The sequence below is a fragment of the Rousettus aegyptiacus genome, unplaced genomic scaffold, assembly GCF_014176215.1.
Source record: "Rousettus aegyptiacus isolate mRouAeg1 unplaced genomic scaffold, mRouAeg1.p scaffold_m13_p_1, whole genome shotgun sequence".
In the NCBI taxonomy this organism is placed as follows: Eukaryota; Metazoa; Chordata; class Mammalia; order Chiroptera; family Pteropodidae; genus Rousettus; species Rousettus aegyptiacus.
In genome coordinates, this window is record NW_023416284.1 from 68,485,991 (window position 1) to 68,503,462 (window position 17,472).

The window sequence follows — 17,472 nt, forward strand, 5'->3', positions numbered from 1 at the left end:
CATTAAACTGCATCACTTAGACTTGTGATGAGATCTGCCAAGCAAGCTCTCTTTTATTATTATTTTTTTGAGAAGTCCAAGAGACTCTCAAGGGAACATTAGTACATTTTCCATGGTGTGCCAAGTTACTCTCTTGCTATGTGCAGAGAGCGCCTAAGTATAGAAGACATTATACATGGCATGGGAATTGCAGCTCACTCCCATAGAGCCTCAGGCTCTCCACCCCACCTCCACTGCCTTCCTAATGTATGTCACAGACTTGTCCTGAGGGAAAGCATGGGATAGCATTTCTCAAGAGGTCCTATCCAATTTCCTAGCAATCTGTAACACAGGAAGGAGCTCTCTGCAGTCTGTCACTGTGATACAAATGCTTCTCACAGATCCCTCACCCTAAACAAACAAACATCCCGCTAAGCAGAGAGCTAAGCATATTCCCTGAACAACTCCAAGGATGTGACTGCATGGCTATGCCCGCAGATTATACTTATCTTTTATTATTACAGAAGCTGTACACAAAGACCATCTTTGAAAGTCCGCCACACAGACCCATCCATATCAGCTACCTGCCTCTCTACGTCTCAGGTAATATTCGAATACATATGTCTATGGATTTATTGGGATAAGATTACCAGAACCTTAGAGCTAAACCACAGAAAGTTCTTCTACATCTGTCCTACTTGATAAATACAAATTCTTCATTTTGGGAAGGTCTACTCATTCAGAAACTAAAAAGCAAGAACTTTGGGGGGGGGGGGTAATGACAGCCTTAGAACTGAAAATACAGCAACTTTAATAAATTTTTTAATTATATAGACAAAATAACATTCTAAATTTCTGTGAGTTTTTTAAGTTTAAAAAATTAAGTCACTGTAGCTACGTTAATTCCATCAACAGTACAGTATTTTTGCTCATAAAACGGCACATTGTTTTTGCACATAACACAATCTTAATATTTGTTTACGATTTGACTTTAGAGGGGGAAAGTCCATACAATGAAGACTCACGTATAATAGTAGCTGCTGTCTACTGAATGAGTGGTACGTACCAGCACTATGCTAAGTGTCTCATTCCATTTAATTCTCTCAACCCGATGAAGGAACTACCAGTGTCTCCACTTATAGATGAGTATATGAAGCTTCAATAAATAAAACATGTCCATAGTCAGCAAAGCTAGGGGATAGCTGAGCTGGGATTTGGACAGAAGTCTGGCTCCAAAGCCCTTAACCATTTCTATAAACTATTACAGTGTGTATCTTTTATAAGTGAGTAATGTGCTGAAATATCCCTCCCACCACCATTTTTTTAAAAAGGAGACAGGGAATCTGAATTCTAATTTGACTTTTAACCTCATGAAAGCATTCACTATGGAACAGTAATGAATGTGGGGTTTGGAATCTTGTCTCTGATACAAACTGATAAGAGACAGATTTCTAAATCCCTTCTGTAAAATAAGAACAATGACCTCAGAGTTGCTGGGAGGACTAAACGAAATGGTAAAGTAGGTTCACTAACCCTTAGTTTCTCCCCTCTTTCAGCCTCACATTCACTCAACTAGGGAAAATAAACCTTATTATGCCACTATGACAAAGGTCCTTAAGGAAAAAAAGTTATTAAAACAATGATTTGAAAAAAGTTATGCTTTAGAAAAGCTATGTATCACATCATTAATACTTATGTTTACTGTGTCCTGAAAGAAACAAGTTATCACTTAATTACATTGAAGAGTTTCTTTAAATAAATTTGTTTAAATTAATTTTAAGTATACAGTACATTGGTTAGATATCTACGCTGTTCAGAAAACGATTCCCCCAATTGCTCCCTCCCTCCTCTGGCCCTCCACCTCGCCATCATATCAATGCTAACTGCATTCCCTGCGCTGTGCTCCTATCCCCATGTTCAACTACCAACTACTAATTTGTAATTCTTCAATCCTTCACCTCATTCTCCCAGTCCCCCTATCCCGCTCCCCTCTGTCTGTCACCAAATTGTCCACTATATTTGTGAATCTGTTTTTGATTAGTTTGTTCTTTTTGTTCCTTAGATTCCATATTTAAGTGAAATCATATGGTATTTATCTTTCTCTTGTCTGACTTATTTCTCTCAGCATAATAACCTCTAGGTCCATCCATGTCGTTACATATGGTAGCATTTCATTTTTTTTAATGGCTGAGTAATATTCCATTGTGTATACGAACCATAATTTCTTTACCCAATTTTCTGTTGTTGGGCATTTATGTTGCTTCCATATCCTGGCTATTGTTATTTGTGCTGCTGTGAATATTGGAGTGCATAGACCTTTACGAATTATTGTTTTGGTTTTCTTTGGATAAATACCCAGAAGTGCAATTGCTGGTTCAAAAGGTATATCTATTTTTAATTTTTTGAGAAACTTCCATATTGTTTTTATTTAAGAAAATGAACTTTGTTATTTTGAAAGCAAATTATCCTGACTCATCTGTTTTTCAAGTCTGAATTTTCTATTTGGCTTTTGACTTTTGTGCTTCAAATCATTATCAAACACCCATTAAGTGCTCAGGCCTGTAGAGAATAAAGAAAAATTATAATAGGATTCTTACCCTTGAGGAAGGTATAATAGGTTGCGTTTTCTTAAAGTAGCATGTACAAAATGTGTGGATTGATTGATTAATCAGCACTTGCCAGTAGTTAGGACTGGAGGAAGGGTGTGACTATTAAAAGGTAGCAGGAAGGAGTTCCTCTATGGTGAGGGAACAGTTCTGCACCCTGATTGTGGTGATAATTACTTGAATATACAAGGATAATAACATTTCATAGAAATATGCCCTGCAAAAGAAAAAAAAAAGAATGCACATAATAACTGGTAAAATCCGAAGAACATTTCTACCAGAGAAACAGTATAATAGCAAGGTCAATTTCCTGGTTTTGACAATATGCTACTGTTGGTTATTAGAGATTACCACCAGGGGAAACTGGGTGGAGGGTGCATGAAAACTCCGTATTCTTACTGCAATTTCTTGTGAGTCAAGCTACATCAAAATAAAAACTAGTACTTAAAAAAAAAAAAAAAAGCTAAGAAAAAGCCCCATGAACTGATATGGAAAAATCTCTGAGATGCATGTTAAGCAGAAAAAAGGAAGGCAGTACACAATGTGTGTAACATGCGACCTTTCATGTAAAAGTAGGAAGTAGGGAGTTGATATATTTCCTTGCATAGCATAAAGAGACTATGGAAGGATACATAGGACTAAGGACAGTGGTTTCCTGTGAGGGCTGCCAAGGAGGAACTTATAGATGAGGCACGCAGATGTAAGGGAGATTTTTATACCTTTTGGGTTTTGAACCATGTAAATCTATTACTCAAAACAATGAAGAGACAAAAATGAAAATGACACTAACATAATATCAGTGTAGACATCTATGTCAAGTTCTTTACTGAAAATTCTGCATACATTATTTTTAATCGTCAAAACAGACCAAAGTGAATGATCACTTTTTACTGAATATAAAACTAAGACTTGAGGGTAGTTTTTAAATCCTTTGCCCAAGCCCACGGTCTTTACACTGTAGTCGACTCCCTTCCTATCTAAGGTTTGCTGAACTACCACAGTGCTGTTTTTTTTTTTTTTAACTAAATTTATCAGGGTAAGAATGGTTAATAACATTATAGAAGCTTCAGGTATACAATTCTATAATCCGACATCTGTACATTGCGTTGTGTGCTCACCACCCAGAACACAGTCTTCTGTCACCACACATTTGACCTCTTTCACCCTCTTCATCTTTCCTCTCATCCCTCTTCCCTTCTCATAACCACTATCATGTTGTCTATAAATGTTTGTTTGTTGCTTTGTTTTACGGCCCACATATGAATGAAATGATATGGTTCTTGTCATTTTCTGTCTAGCTATATGGAAAATGCAAATTGAAACCACAATGAGATACTACCTCACACCTGTTAAAATGGCTTCTATCAATAAGAAATAATAAGTTTTGGAGAAGATGTAAAAAAAAAAAAGGGAACCCTCTTACACGGCTGGTGGGAAGGTAAATTGGTGCAGCCTCTACGGAAAAGAGTAAGGAATTTCCTCAAAAAATTAAGAAGATTCCTTCTTATAAGTATCTACCCCAAATTTTGAAAACATACATTCATAAAGATATATGTACCCCTGTCTTCATTGCGGCATTATTCACAATAGCTAAGATATGTTAATAATCTAGGTGTCTTTTGACAGAAATTGGACAAAGATGGGGTACATATACAATGGAATACTACTCAGCCACAAAAAAAAAAATGATGAAATATGGCCATTTGCAACAACATGGATGGATCTTGAGAGTGTCATGCTAAGTGAAATAAGTCAGGTGGAAAACGACACGGACCACATGACTTCACCGATGCTGGTTCTCTCAGTGCCCTTGTGCATGACTTTCTCTTTGCCAGAAACCACTCAACCCTTTCACCGTACTTTGCCTAGAAAACTTCTATTCAAGTTTCAAAACCAAGTTCCTGCCCAGTTTTCTCCAAACCTTTCAACAGAATGAATTCTCCTCTCGGTCTTACTCCTGTATCTCATACTGGGTTAAGCATATCTTAAAAGTAACAATTATGTCTTAACTGTCTTTAAATCACCAGCATGTAGCAAAATGCCTGGCAACTATAAGAGTTGCTCAACGAACGTTCCTTCAGATATAACGAACTCTTTAAAACTCACCACAGGCATTCAGAAGAACTAAGACCTCTCATTAAAAAGACCCATATTCACTTCCTAACATAAAATGGGACTTATATATTTTTAAACAAAAGTGGCTAAAAGTCTGAAAACACCAATATATTATACTAAGAGGAATCTCACAATTATAAGAGGATGTAAGTAAATATTCCTTCTAAACTCTTTAATACCAAATCTCTGAGGCTAATTCCTAATATTTCTAGTATATTCTTTATGCAATATGAATTAAATAATAAACCTTCTAGAAAAATGTATTAAATTCTTTTTAATTTCTAAGCATGGTCTTTTTAATTTCCTATGAAATGTGTTTACCTTTAAAGGTGAAATAAAGGGCACTGTGTTAAGAAACTTTGGCCCTTTAGTGCTCAACTTCTAAATTATTTTCATCATCATTTAACATGGCATAGGTTTCTAGTCAGACACAGGACTTTGAAAGATCTGTTATTCTCCTGAAAAAGAATTCATCCTCCAGTGAATATTGCCCACACAGCTCATAAGTTAGATGAACAGTAAACTGTGAGGTCAGTATAGCACAGCGATCAAAGATGCATGGTCTGAAGTCAAATGCCTAAGTTCAAGTCTTGACTCTGCCAATTCCTTGGTCAGGTTAACTTCTCTGTCTCACTTTCCTCATTTGCAAAATGGAGTTATGTTCGTATTAAACACACTGAGATGCTGAGAAATTAAATGAAACATATAAAGAGCTTAGAACAGTGCCTAATATATGCCAAGGAATAAATAATTGTTTTCTACTGCTATCATATAACTCTGACATAAGGTACATGCCAGTAAATAACATTAACTCAAGAAGGAGCTTGTCTCTGTCTAGTTAAGCTTAAGGTATCTAGAAAAAGAAAAAAATCTCAAAGTCATTTTAGAAGATAAAGAAAACTTCGAAAACACCAAGGAGGTAAGGTTAGAACATATATCTTTTGGTGGTATGTGCTAGCAGTGTGAGCCGTTACTCTACTTTCCAAGAGATAAGCCTATCTAGAGAAGGAGACACACATCCCAAACCTCAGATTGTCTTCTGCTTTGAGGATTTGAACCAGTTTAATTTTTCCAGATGTTTTGCAGTAACATTTCTTTTTAATGAGTATTTCAAAACTAACCTTTACAATAAATCACATTTTTTAAAAAAGTCTATCCCAATGGGTCTTTCCAGAGAAAGTGGGTCATATCTAGCCAAGTGTATTCTAAAAGGGTTTTCATTGCCTTTTGTTTACCTGTACCCATATGTTCTGGGGGACCCTTTATGACCCATTCACAAACATACTAACTCCAATTATACTGCATACAAAGCTTCCTTTGCTATAAACAATATTGAAGTCATTAAGTCAGTATCAAAACCAACAACTAGGTATACTAAATAATCAGAAAGAGATATTTCTGTCATAGGGAAGCAACTCAAAAATATTAAGGAACTCAGATATTTGTACACCCATATTCTTAATAGCATTATTCACAGTAGCCAAAAGGAAGAAGAAACCCATTCATCTCATTGACAGATGAGTAAATAAACAAAATGTAGTATACTCACAGAATGGAATATTATTCTGTCTTAAAAAAGGAAAGTCTGACACGTGCTACAAGGATGAACCTTGAGAACATTATACAAAGTGAAATAAGTCAGTCACAAAAAGACAGACACTGTATAATTCCACTTATGAGATATCTAGAATAGTCAAATCCATAGAAACAAAAAGTAGAATGGTGATTGCCAGGGCCTGAGGGGAAGAATGGAGAGTTAGTGTTTAATGGGTACAGAGTTTCAGTCTGAAAAGATGAAAAAGTTCTAGAGATGAATAGTGGTGAAGGTTTCACAATAATATGACGCACTTACTACTACTGACCTATATACTCAACATGATTTAAAATGGTAAACTTTATGTTGTATATATTTTACAATAAAAATATATATTATAGAGCTCCTGCAACACACAGAGTAGGTAGTTATCGATTGACTTGGAGTGAAGAAACAATTCATCTACATAATTCTGAGCAAGAGAGACCCTAAGGAACTATCAACACTGCTTTAATTCTTTTAAAGAGGGAGGATTCCCCTTTGTTTTAGCTAAAAAGACTTTACTTCAGTATAAAAATAGAGTAAAATTTAATCCTCAAAAAAATTAGAGAAAGATACTCAAACTCTACGCATATTCCAGGTCTCAATCACTTAACACTCAAGTTTTGTTTGGTAACTTTGATATCTTCGGTAGAGCAGCTATAGCAAGAATTACAGGAATCAAACTACAATCTCAAAATGGAACTTGAGCCATCCATAATCTTTACTGTCAAAGCAATTCCTAATAAATTTCAGTTAGGTTAATTCCATTAAGATCTAACATTGTTATCCTTTTTAAGTGAAAACATTTAATTACTTCATAGGAACGAAGAGGCAGTCTGGCTCTGCCACTTCAATATCCGTTTCTCAGGTTGTATGGACATGATATGAATATGGATAGGACCGTTTGCTTCTGATATTTCATTTTTCTTTACCCTTCTCTGTAGAGTCTTACTGAAATTTTATAGTACCTTGCTACCAAGGTGCTTGCAAGGAAGGAAGAGATCCGTAGATTATTTTCTGTTACTATCGCATCCCTCATGACACCTTCAGTGACATAGGTTCGATCCTGAACGGCCAGATCTGCTGCAGATCTGACCATCTATTTCTTTTGAAACATTAAATTAAAGCTAACTGGGCAAACTTTGCCCCTAGAAAACAGTAGGAACATGCATTGTAAATTTGATCTCAGGATTGAACAGGAACAGAAAATGAAAGATTTCATATGCAGAAAGATGGACAGGACAGCTGAAAGTCCTGTACTGGTTTTGGTAAAGCAGATGCTTTTCTGTGGAAGGTTACGAAGAGTTGTTTTTATAACAAATAGAAGACAGAAGGTAGCATAATATATAATTGTTAAAAGTCCTTAAGTTGGGGAGTGCTAGAAACTAGGATCATCAAAATCAGCTCATGGGAAGGTCTTTAACTCAATTCATGTGTCTGCATGAAACATAATCTCTACTTGGTAGAATCAACCTCTTGGCATTTGTATACTCATCTGATTTAGTACAATTTGGAAGGATAAACAAATGTTTCAATAAATTTGAATTATTTTTCTGATTCTTCAAAGGTAACGTATTTTTAATTTAATTCTGATTATAGGTTTTGCTGGAATTAAAAACAGGTGGCAGATGAATATTTGGTATTTCTGGCAGTGAGTTTGCATATCAATAGAAAACAGAAATTTTCTAATCACATAAATCATATATTGTAATCGCATGAAAAACAGCTCTTTCAATTCTTCTTACTGAGAAATGATTTTTAAAAGCTCTAAGAATCAGAGCTCCTCAAGGCCAACACCTCAATAACCTGCTATGTAGCGATGAGTCCACAAGATGGTTTAAGAAATACATGAATGTATATTTATTTCCCTAAAAGACATGTTAAACAGTCAGCCGTGACCAATCAGGTTTTAAACGGCTGCTGTCAATTAAGAATAAATTCCTGAATTGATTAAATTTTTTCCCATTTTGGAAAATGAAATTGGGTCTTTACTTCTGCCACATCTGCCAACAGTACGGAGAAGGGCATGAAATAAAATAGGCACTGGTGTCCAGCAAAGCTTACCTCCTCCCCATATTTTTTATTGCAAAAATAAAATTTGTCTTCTAGTAAGATATTTCTTTTAAAAAAAAAAAAAGTCTGTTTCTACTCAAGGCTAGAGTTCTATTTATTTTTAAATGAGGCCCATGAAACCTCCCAAGTGCGACTTAGATTTACATCTGGCTAATCCTCCAAATGTGAGGACCAAGTTCATGCTGTTTATTTCTAATGAGTTCTGTGATTTTTGGATAACACGTGTGAGAGATAGCAAATTAACTACTGCTAGTCAGCACCAAGTAAGCAAAAGATGTCTTAGGAAGGAGAGTGAGCAAATCCTCTAAGTCAATTTCTAATCACACTTGCCAGAAACTTGGGGGGGGGGGGGGGAGGGGAGGTAATAAAACCTGCCAAGAAAAACCAGTGGTAGAACTTGTTGCCCTTTCCTTTTTCCATGGACTATTTTGACACTCAACCAGCAAATACAGCTCAGTCTTTCCTCTCCATGACTTTGGAGATGCAAAGAAGGCTCTGGTCCCATTGATAGTCTTAGAAAAAATTAAAATGCCTCTCACTGCAAAACATAACACCAGTCTCTAAGTTCTCTTCCTGAAGCTGTATCCAATTACATAAAGGGAACTGCAGAGGTGAGATGGGAGGTCACTTGCAAGCTATAAAACACATATTCTCTCAAGAAACCTGTAGGTGAGTAGACAAACAGTAGTCAAATCTTCTTACCTAGAACTGGCCAGAAATATTGTGCAACACGTCTGCGCCTGCTGAAAACAAAGCAACAAACAGAAAAAACTAGAGACAGCAGACTAACACTCCCCCATATCCCATCACTAATAGTTTAAGAAAGACAGTTCAAAAAGCACTTAGTCATGAGCAGGTAAGACCCCTGAGAGTGAACTGTTGACAAGATATTCAGTAGAGATATTATTTCTCTACTGAATCTCAAACCAAACACAAGTCTTAACCAGTGGTTCTAAACAATGGCTGCAGTTAGAATCACCTGGAGAGCCTTTCAGCCATGCTAATGCTGACCCTCACCCCTTTCACCTCCACCACCATCATCACCAACATCACCACCAAACACAAATTCAACTCAGCTAAAAACGGAATCTCTTGGAGTCAGACTAGGTGACCAGTCTTTTTTAAAATCCACCCAGGAGATTCCACTTGCAGCTGGTAGTTGAGAACCATCCCTTTAGAAGTACAGGCATACCTTGATTTATTGCCCTTTACTGTGCTTTACAGGCCTTTTTTTTTTTTTTTTAATGGAAATCAAAAAGATTACAACCCGCTTTAGTGCTATACTCATTTTATTGTCTTGGTCTGTAGCTGAACCCACAATGTTCCCAAGGTATGCCTGTACGCTCTTTTAAAAAGAAGTTAATCTCTCTAACAAATAACTACATTAGAACTCTAATTTCATTCAGTCTGTCCTGTCCCAGAAAGTCCTGGTTATGACCTCCACCCTGACCAGCATGCAAGTTTCCAAATGTGACAGCAGGCTGAATTGGAAGCTCACCACAGGTAGAGATGGAACCAGGCTTGGGACAGGCCCTAGAAGGCAAAGAAAGGCTTCACTCCATCTTGGGAATTAAAAAGCAGCAACTCCTATTATTCATGTTTTTCTCTATTCTTTCTGACACCAAATGTGTGGGGTTTTTCACACCGAGCAATCCTCTAGTTTTCAACATACACTGAATCGATGTCCTGCAACTTAATTCAATTCTGACACTCACTGTCCCTAGTGAGCACAGACCTCATTGGTTAATGCCTCAGTCCCACAACACTGCTCTCCACTTCAGGTGCCAACTGCAAGTCCGGGCTGTAACCTGTATCCCTGACCAACTATCTATAAGTCAGGGGTTCCTACAACCCCTTCCTCTGGCTCCATAATTTACTAGAACAGCTCTCAGAACTCAAGAAAACAGTTAACTTACCAGATTACTGGTTTATTATAAAGGATACAACTGAGGAACAGCCAGACGAGATGTCTAAGATGAGGTGTGTGGAGCGTTCACGCTCTCTCCAAGCATACCATCCTCCCAGTTCAACCCGGAAGTTCTCCAAACCCCTTCTTATACAATTTTTACAGCAGCTTCATTAGGCATAATTGATTAAATGATTGGCCACTGGTGATTAACTCAACCTCCAGCTCCTCTCCCCAACCAGGACATCCAGGATGAGACTGAAAGTGTCAATCCTCTACTCACAGGATGTTTCTCATAGCAACCAGAACTTCAATTTATTAACATAAACTCAAGTGTGGTTGAAGGAAGCTATTTTGAATAACAAAAGATGGTTCTTTCACCGTTATCACTGTTTCAGGTGCTAGGGACAATAAACAAATATTAGAACAAAGATACTCCTTTTGCTCTTAGGAAATCATGAGAGTTTTAGGAACTCTGGTCAGGACCCAGGGACAAGTATCAAAATACATCTTAGTATATCACAGTGATCCAGGTATAAATAAGTATTTTGAGTGTCTCAGGATATGCTGCTGTGTTAAACACAAAGACAAGTGTACAATAGGGTGTGTAGAGAGCGTAAAATTTTGATTTTCTTTAGAGCAGTAGTTCCTTAACTCTACTATGCATTGGAACCACCTGGAGGGCTTGTTAAACCACCCCCACAGAGTCTCTGATTCAGCCCACCTGGAGGAGGGACCAACTATTTGCATTTCTAACAAGTTTCCAAATGATGCTGATGTTGTTGATCTCAGGGCCACACCTTGAGAACCAGTGCTCTAGACTAAATTTCTGGCACCTGAATATTTTAAATACCAAACAGATTTGTTTTGATTTTCCCCAGTTTTATTGAGATATAATTAACATATAGCACTATATAAGTTTAAAGTGTACCACATAACAATTTGACTTACGTATACTGTGAAATGACAACAGTAAGTTAACATCCATCATCTCATACAGGTCAAAAAAAAAAAAACATATAGAAGTATCAGCTATAGTCATGTTTTGCATTACATCCCTAAGACATTTATTTTTATAGTATCGAATATTGACTGGATATTTGACTTGAAGGAATTATTAACTATTATTTTAGGTGGAAAAATAGTATTTACGTTTCAAAAAACAGTTATCTTTCAGATAGACAATGAAATAACACTTAAAACACAACAGGCATGGCTGACATCTGCCATGAGCCCAACCTCCCACTAAAAAGGCAAGAAGAACCAAGGGAACAACAACCATTAGGATCTTTGGGGCAGCCCAGGAAAGAGCAAGCACCAGGCTGTAACCACAAAGGGAAGCAGCCTGATCCTTATCTGGAAATCGTCTCCATCCAGAGTCTCTTACCTGAACTGAACATGCTGGGTGTTAAATGCTTCTGTAGTCTTCTGAGAGTACTAGGAGAGAAAGGGAAACTGAGTTAAAAGTTGTAAGAGTAAACTGAAGAACACAGTAGAGTGAGGTTTCAGTACATATCTCTACCTTGAAGGTTCCTACTGGAAATTTTGGAAAGTTGATTATTTACTAAACTATGCCCTTAAGAATGGCCTTGGATTGACTGCTGTAGCAGGGGTCCCCAACTCCCAGGCTGCAGACTGGTACCCATCTGTGGTCTGTCAGGAACTGGGACTCACAGCAGGAGGTGAGCGGTGAGCAAGCAAGAGCTAGCATCACCGCCTCAGCTCCACCTCAGATAATCAGGCATTAGATTCTCATAGGAGCACCGGTCCCGGGTGCCAAAAAGGTTGGAGACCACTGCTCTAGAGCCACACAGGGGACTCATTACAGAATGCTAAGCCCTCCCCCTGCCCAGAGAAAGCTGGAAGTAACCCACAAGCCACCAACTCTCTACTTCTATTCCAGGGCACAGCAAGCATGACACTCACTCATCCTTTCTGGGCCTAGATGTCATTATCTGGGAAATGAAGTGTTTTAGATGTTCTTCATAGTGACTCTCAAAGCACATTACTACACTTGAAAATACTAACCCTGGGATGTAATCAGAAGGAAAGAATGGGAATTAACACAAATATATATGCTAGACCCTAGTTATGTTCTGTAATTTATTTCATTTAACCTCTAAAACTGTTTCATAAGGCTAGTCTCTACTGACTGTGGCTGTGAATGAGCAGTAACTTGCCCAAGGTCATAGAACCAAAACTAGCAGTAGCAGAGCCACAGAGCGAAACCAGGAGCTAACTGAACTCCAAGGGAGTTCTTCCCCCTATACGATGGGCAATTTACTGAGTGTCATGCTGCTACTGCTACGGTCATATCAAAGCCACGGTGAACTTTGACTCCAGGACTTAACAAAGACGGGCAAATTATATCAAGGGTTAAGTTTGTTTTCTGCGCCGACTTAGCTTTTTAAAAATTCTGCTATTTTGTGAGAATGTATTTGATTATAAAATAAGTGCCTGACAGAATACCCAGCAAAATTACCTTATAACATTTCTAATTTTTTAAATTCAAAAAATCTGTATTTTCCATTCTTGAATATTTCTTATTTTAAAAAAGCAGCTTATTACAACAGACTATGTATGGATACAACAAGGAAGAAACCTGGAGATCTTCTTCTCCCTTAAGATCTTTCCATATACTCCAAATATTTATTTTCTAAGCGCCTGGTTCCCAAAGCAAAGTTTTTGGCAAGCCTTGAAAGATTCAACTATTTCACACAGTGGCAATTTTTTTAAGAAGAAATGATTCTGTAGGGATTAGCGATATACTACATTCCTGTTATAGGCCAAGACAGTGGAGCAGCATCAGAGGATGAACACATTGCATAAAGCAACTGTCTGGCTCACAGGGGCTCAAGGTCATTTTTCTCTCATATAGGGATTCACATAATTTGCTACATACATTCGTCCTGTGAATCAGGTGGCAAGACAACCTATTAGATAAATCAGTGGTCTGATCCAGGGCACAGCTGCTCTGCTCCTCCAGGCTTAAAATAATTCAGCACTATCAACCTCGCCCATTAAGTACAATTAATTTTATGAAATGGAGAAAATAAGCATGGGTAAATAAAATGGCTGACACACACTACGCACAGCAGAAAACACCAACTGTGCACCCGGCAGCAGCTGACCTCGAGGTGCTAATGAGGGAGTTCTGTAAAGACTGCATTAAAAAGTACCCTACATTTGGCCAGCCCTAACCGAAATCCAAACTTTTCTCCCACACCGCAGCAGGAGGGCCCAACTAATTGGAAAGTGCAGAACACATGGCCCGAAACATGTTTCGGCAGCACATACCTCCAGAGCATTCTGAACCCCTCTCTCTCACTCTCTCTCTCTCTCACACACACGCAGTTTTTAGCTCTTAAAAAATCTAAACGTCCACAACAATAAAAGTGGTTTTAAGAATTAAAGTACGTATGTGTGATGGTTAAGAAAACAACACAGGTGGAGAGAGTTTCTACAACACAAATTTCCCCGTAAGACTGCCGGTAATGACCAGAGATAGAAACAACAAAAGCTGCCTGGTGAAAAGGGGCCCTCTAACCACATTAGCTTATAGTTCGAAAGGAAGATGGTTGCTCTGAATTTCCCTTTATACATAGCAACTTCAAAAACTCCCTATTTTCTTAGTACATCTTTATGTAGGGAAGCCTGCGTGCCTTTGAAGCCTCAACACAAAACAAACAAGAGTCTTCACAAGTCCTGTTTGGCCACCCAGGGAGAATCAAATAGTATTTTTTTTTTCTCCAGTAGGCCACCCCAGGATACCACAAATAAAAAGGAAAATGAGGAATTCATCCTGTAACCAGGATGTATTTTTCTGGTTAGTAATTACACCATTTTAATCTAAATATTATGGTATATTTTTTCACTAACGAAACCGAAGGAGCACTAATTATTTGTTTTTTTTTTTAAACAAGAGTATTGAAATGGCAGAAAACAGGTTAAAATCGAGGCAACAGCAGAGAGGGGGAAGATTAAGAAATGTTCTCCTCAAAGTCCCCAAAACTGCGGAGATTTCTAAAGTGCTGTGTCCTGTGTCCGGAATGGCAGGGGGCGGTGGAGCCAGCGCTGGGAGCCCCTTACCATAAAACCCCAGATGAAACTCTCAAAGGCTCTCACAGCAGGGGGCACTGGGGAGGGGTTTCCTCAGCATCACACTGAATTGCTGAGTTACATGAAAGTATTTTAGAATCACAAGAAGGTATTAGAGTCATAAACATCCTGAAATGTACTCCTCTAATCATGGCCCATCCCCTGCACAAAATCTCCATTTGGGCCAAATGAAAACCAGATCCTGGGGGGAAAAGAAGAAAAAAAGAAAGAAAAAAAAAAAAAACAGATCCTGTAGCCAGACACTGAGAGCCTCTCCTATCAAACCCAAGCTGCCTTTTTTTAATAATATTTTTAATTTTTCATTTATAGTTGGCATGCAATATTTTATTAGCTTTCGGTGTACAATGTAGTCATTAGACATCTATATAAATTATAAAGCAATCACCCCGATAAATCTAGCACCCCTCTGACACCATACAGTTATTACAATATTATTGTCTATATTCCTTATACTATACTTTATATCCCCATGACTATTTTGTAATTACCAATTTGTACTTCTTAATCCTTCACCCTTTTTTACTGACCGCCCCCGACCCCTTCCCATCTGGTAACTCTCAAAATGTTCTCTGTATATATGAGCTTGTTTCTGTTTTCTTTGTTGTCCTTTATTTTGTTCTTTAGATTCCACATGTAAGTGAAATCATATGGCATTTGTCTTTCCCCATCTAACTTACTCTACTCAGCACAATACCCTCTGGGTCCATCATGAAATATGTTTTTCTATCCCTTTATTTTTTGTCTGTGTGTGTCTTTTAATCTGAAGTCAGACTCTCGTAGGCAGCTTACGTAAGGGTCTTGTTGAGGCTGGGTTTCTACTATTACCACTGCGACGCAGTGTTCTAGCCCCCCTGACATCCCGGCTGTTCCTCAGGGATGCGGGCTCTTCCACCTGGTCTCACCAGTGAGGATGATGGTCTTTTATTCACCTGAGATGTCCTGTGTCCTCATTTCCTTACTGACTCAACTTTGAAGAGAGAAAGATGAAAAAAGGTGAACAGGACCTATGTTTGTATTCTTTCCAATGTCTTGTACATAACCAAACTGTAAGACTCTCAGGATTCTAGAATTAAAAGGGCCCTTTAAATAATCTAGACAAAACCCATTATTCTATAGATAAGAAAGTGAGTCTAAATGAGATGAATAACCATCTGATAAAGAAAAGAACCTCTTCCTACATGACAAACATTAATGGGTAGATGGATAGGTGGATGAACAAATGGACATAGAGACAGACTAACCAGCAATCAGGTACAGCACCCAAGATACTGTCAGGATTCAAACCCTGACCCATCATATAATGACAAGCTCACCACTCGAGCTTTCTTCATCTACTAAAAATTTTTCAATGTCATTTCTTTAAAATTCTTTATAAAATCCAGATCAATAAAATTCATCATTCAAAGGGGTTTGAAATTGTATTTATCTTCAACAACAGGATCTCTTAATTAAAGTATAATTGTATTCAAAACTTTTCAGATAAACAGCAGTTCGCCTTTACCTTGTGTAGCTGATTCATGCCACAACTTTTATGGAAAGCCAAGACCATGTGCCAATCACATGCTAGTCCCCACAGGAAGCTCATAGACAGACCATCCCTGTGAAGAGCTCTAGCTCAATGTCACTTCTTGCTCTTCTCCTCCATTCTGCCACCTCCATCTGTCCCTACATTTATTCAGTAAAGTGCTGTACCAGCATGATAAACCTCATCACAGACATAATGAGAAAACTGTGGAAAGGCAGATTGCAAAGCACTTGGCAAGCACTTAAGTCTGAAGGTTCTGGATGTAGGAGCCCATTTCCCTTCATTCTATAAGATTCATAAAATGTCGCAATGCTCTCAGATGGCAGGAAGTCCTGAACTAAGACTTGGAACATATGAAGAACTTCTCAGAATGCCTCCCTACAGAACCACATGACTGAAAGGAAGCAGCCTTGGGAAGCATTCTGCAGTGTTGCTGCACCACATTCAAAACTGCCCACCTCTCTCCATACCTCTTAGAACTTTGCAACTACACTAAGTAAAAAAACCTATGGCTGGGGTTATTGGGAGGTGAGATAAGATGTGGAAAGCAAGTTCACAACAGCTGAAGAAGATTACACACAAAACGAATCGCCATAACATTGTGCTAATTACTGTCCTTTCCCTGGCCAGGTTCCAGGATACTCCAGATCATTTTAGGTAATGCAGGGAGGCCTTCCCTTTTGTACAGGATCCATCTGAGATGACTACTGATGATGGTTCAAATGTCACGTCCTCAGAAATTGTGCCTGACATCTCGCCTAAAACTGGGCTTCTGGCAACATCTCTATCTCCACACTCTGCTTTATTTCTTTACAGCGACTATTATTACCTAATATTAAATTTTATTTATTATTATGATTGCCAGTCTTCCCTACCAAAACCTACGCTTCTTAAGGGCAGTGACTCTGTTTTCTTCATTTCTATATTCCCAGTACCTAGAACTGTACGTGACACAAAATACATGATGAAAAATATCAATTAAATGAATAATTGATATCCACTTCCCAGAGAGAAACCTTCTGATGTAGACTAAGTCACCAACAACCATGGTTTCTCTTCCCCAAAACAGTACTGGGTAAAAAGAAACACCCGATGTGACCCTGGCTTCTCTCTACTAATACCTGAGGTAAGTCAGGAATAAAGCTGGAGATGAAAGAGGTGCTTCTCATAACAATACTGGGACAGCAGGTGTGCAATGGGGGTGTCCCGCGCAAGCTAGAGTGAAAAGTTGCTTTAACCCTGAAGCAAAACCAAATTTGAGGAGGGACACCGCTGCCTGGGGTCACTGGACCACCGCAGATGCAAAGAGCACACACAACCTGTTACTGGGAACAAACGGACTGGAACTGAAGGATGTCAGGCCACTACGGCAGTGAGGAACCTGCGAGGGGTCACAATTCCTACCTGTGCCTACAAGGGCCCCACTTCCATCCAATGTAGGACAAAGTTAAAGTTGCCCTAAGAAAGACTACACTGGGGACAGAGACAAAAACCAGGTTGGAGGCCTTCATCCTAGGAGAAAATGTGCTTGTCAATCAATACACAGAGTAAAAAGTCCTCACTGAACAGAGCT

At 38.4% G+C, this 17,472-nt stretch overlaps 1 long non-coding RNA gene across 10 annotated transcripts in view; it reads right to left on the bottom strand.

The window, feature by feature from the left end:
• The window catches only part of LOC107519984, a 364,500-nt gene that overhangs the window by 265,781 nt on the left and 81,247 nt on the right, over positions 1-17,472 (bottom strand). For 5 of the 10 annotated variants that reach the window (XR_004955672.1, XR_004955661.1, XR_001599211.2 and 2 more), the window contains exon 3: positions 11,643-11,692. This is a non-coding gene — a long non-coding RNA (uncharacterized LOC107519984). Of the gene's footprint in view, positions 1-9,051; positions 9,093-9,847; positions 9,883-11,642; positions 11,693-17,472 lie in introns of all 10 variants that reach the window. The other 5 variants (XR_004955662.1, XR_004955670.1, XR_004955664.1 and 2 more) reach the window with 4 other exon arrangements.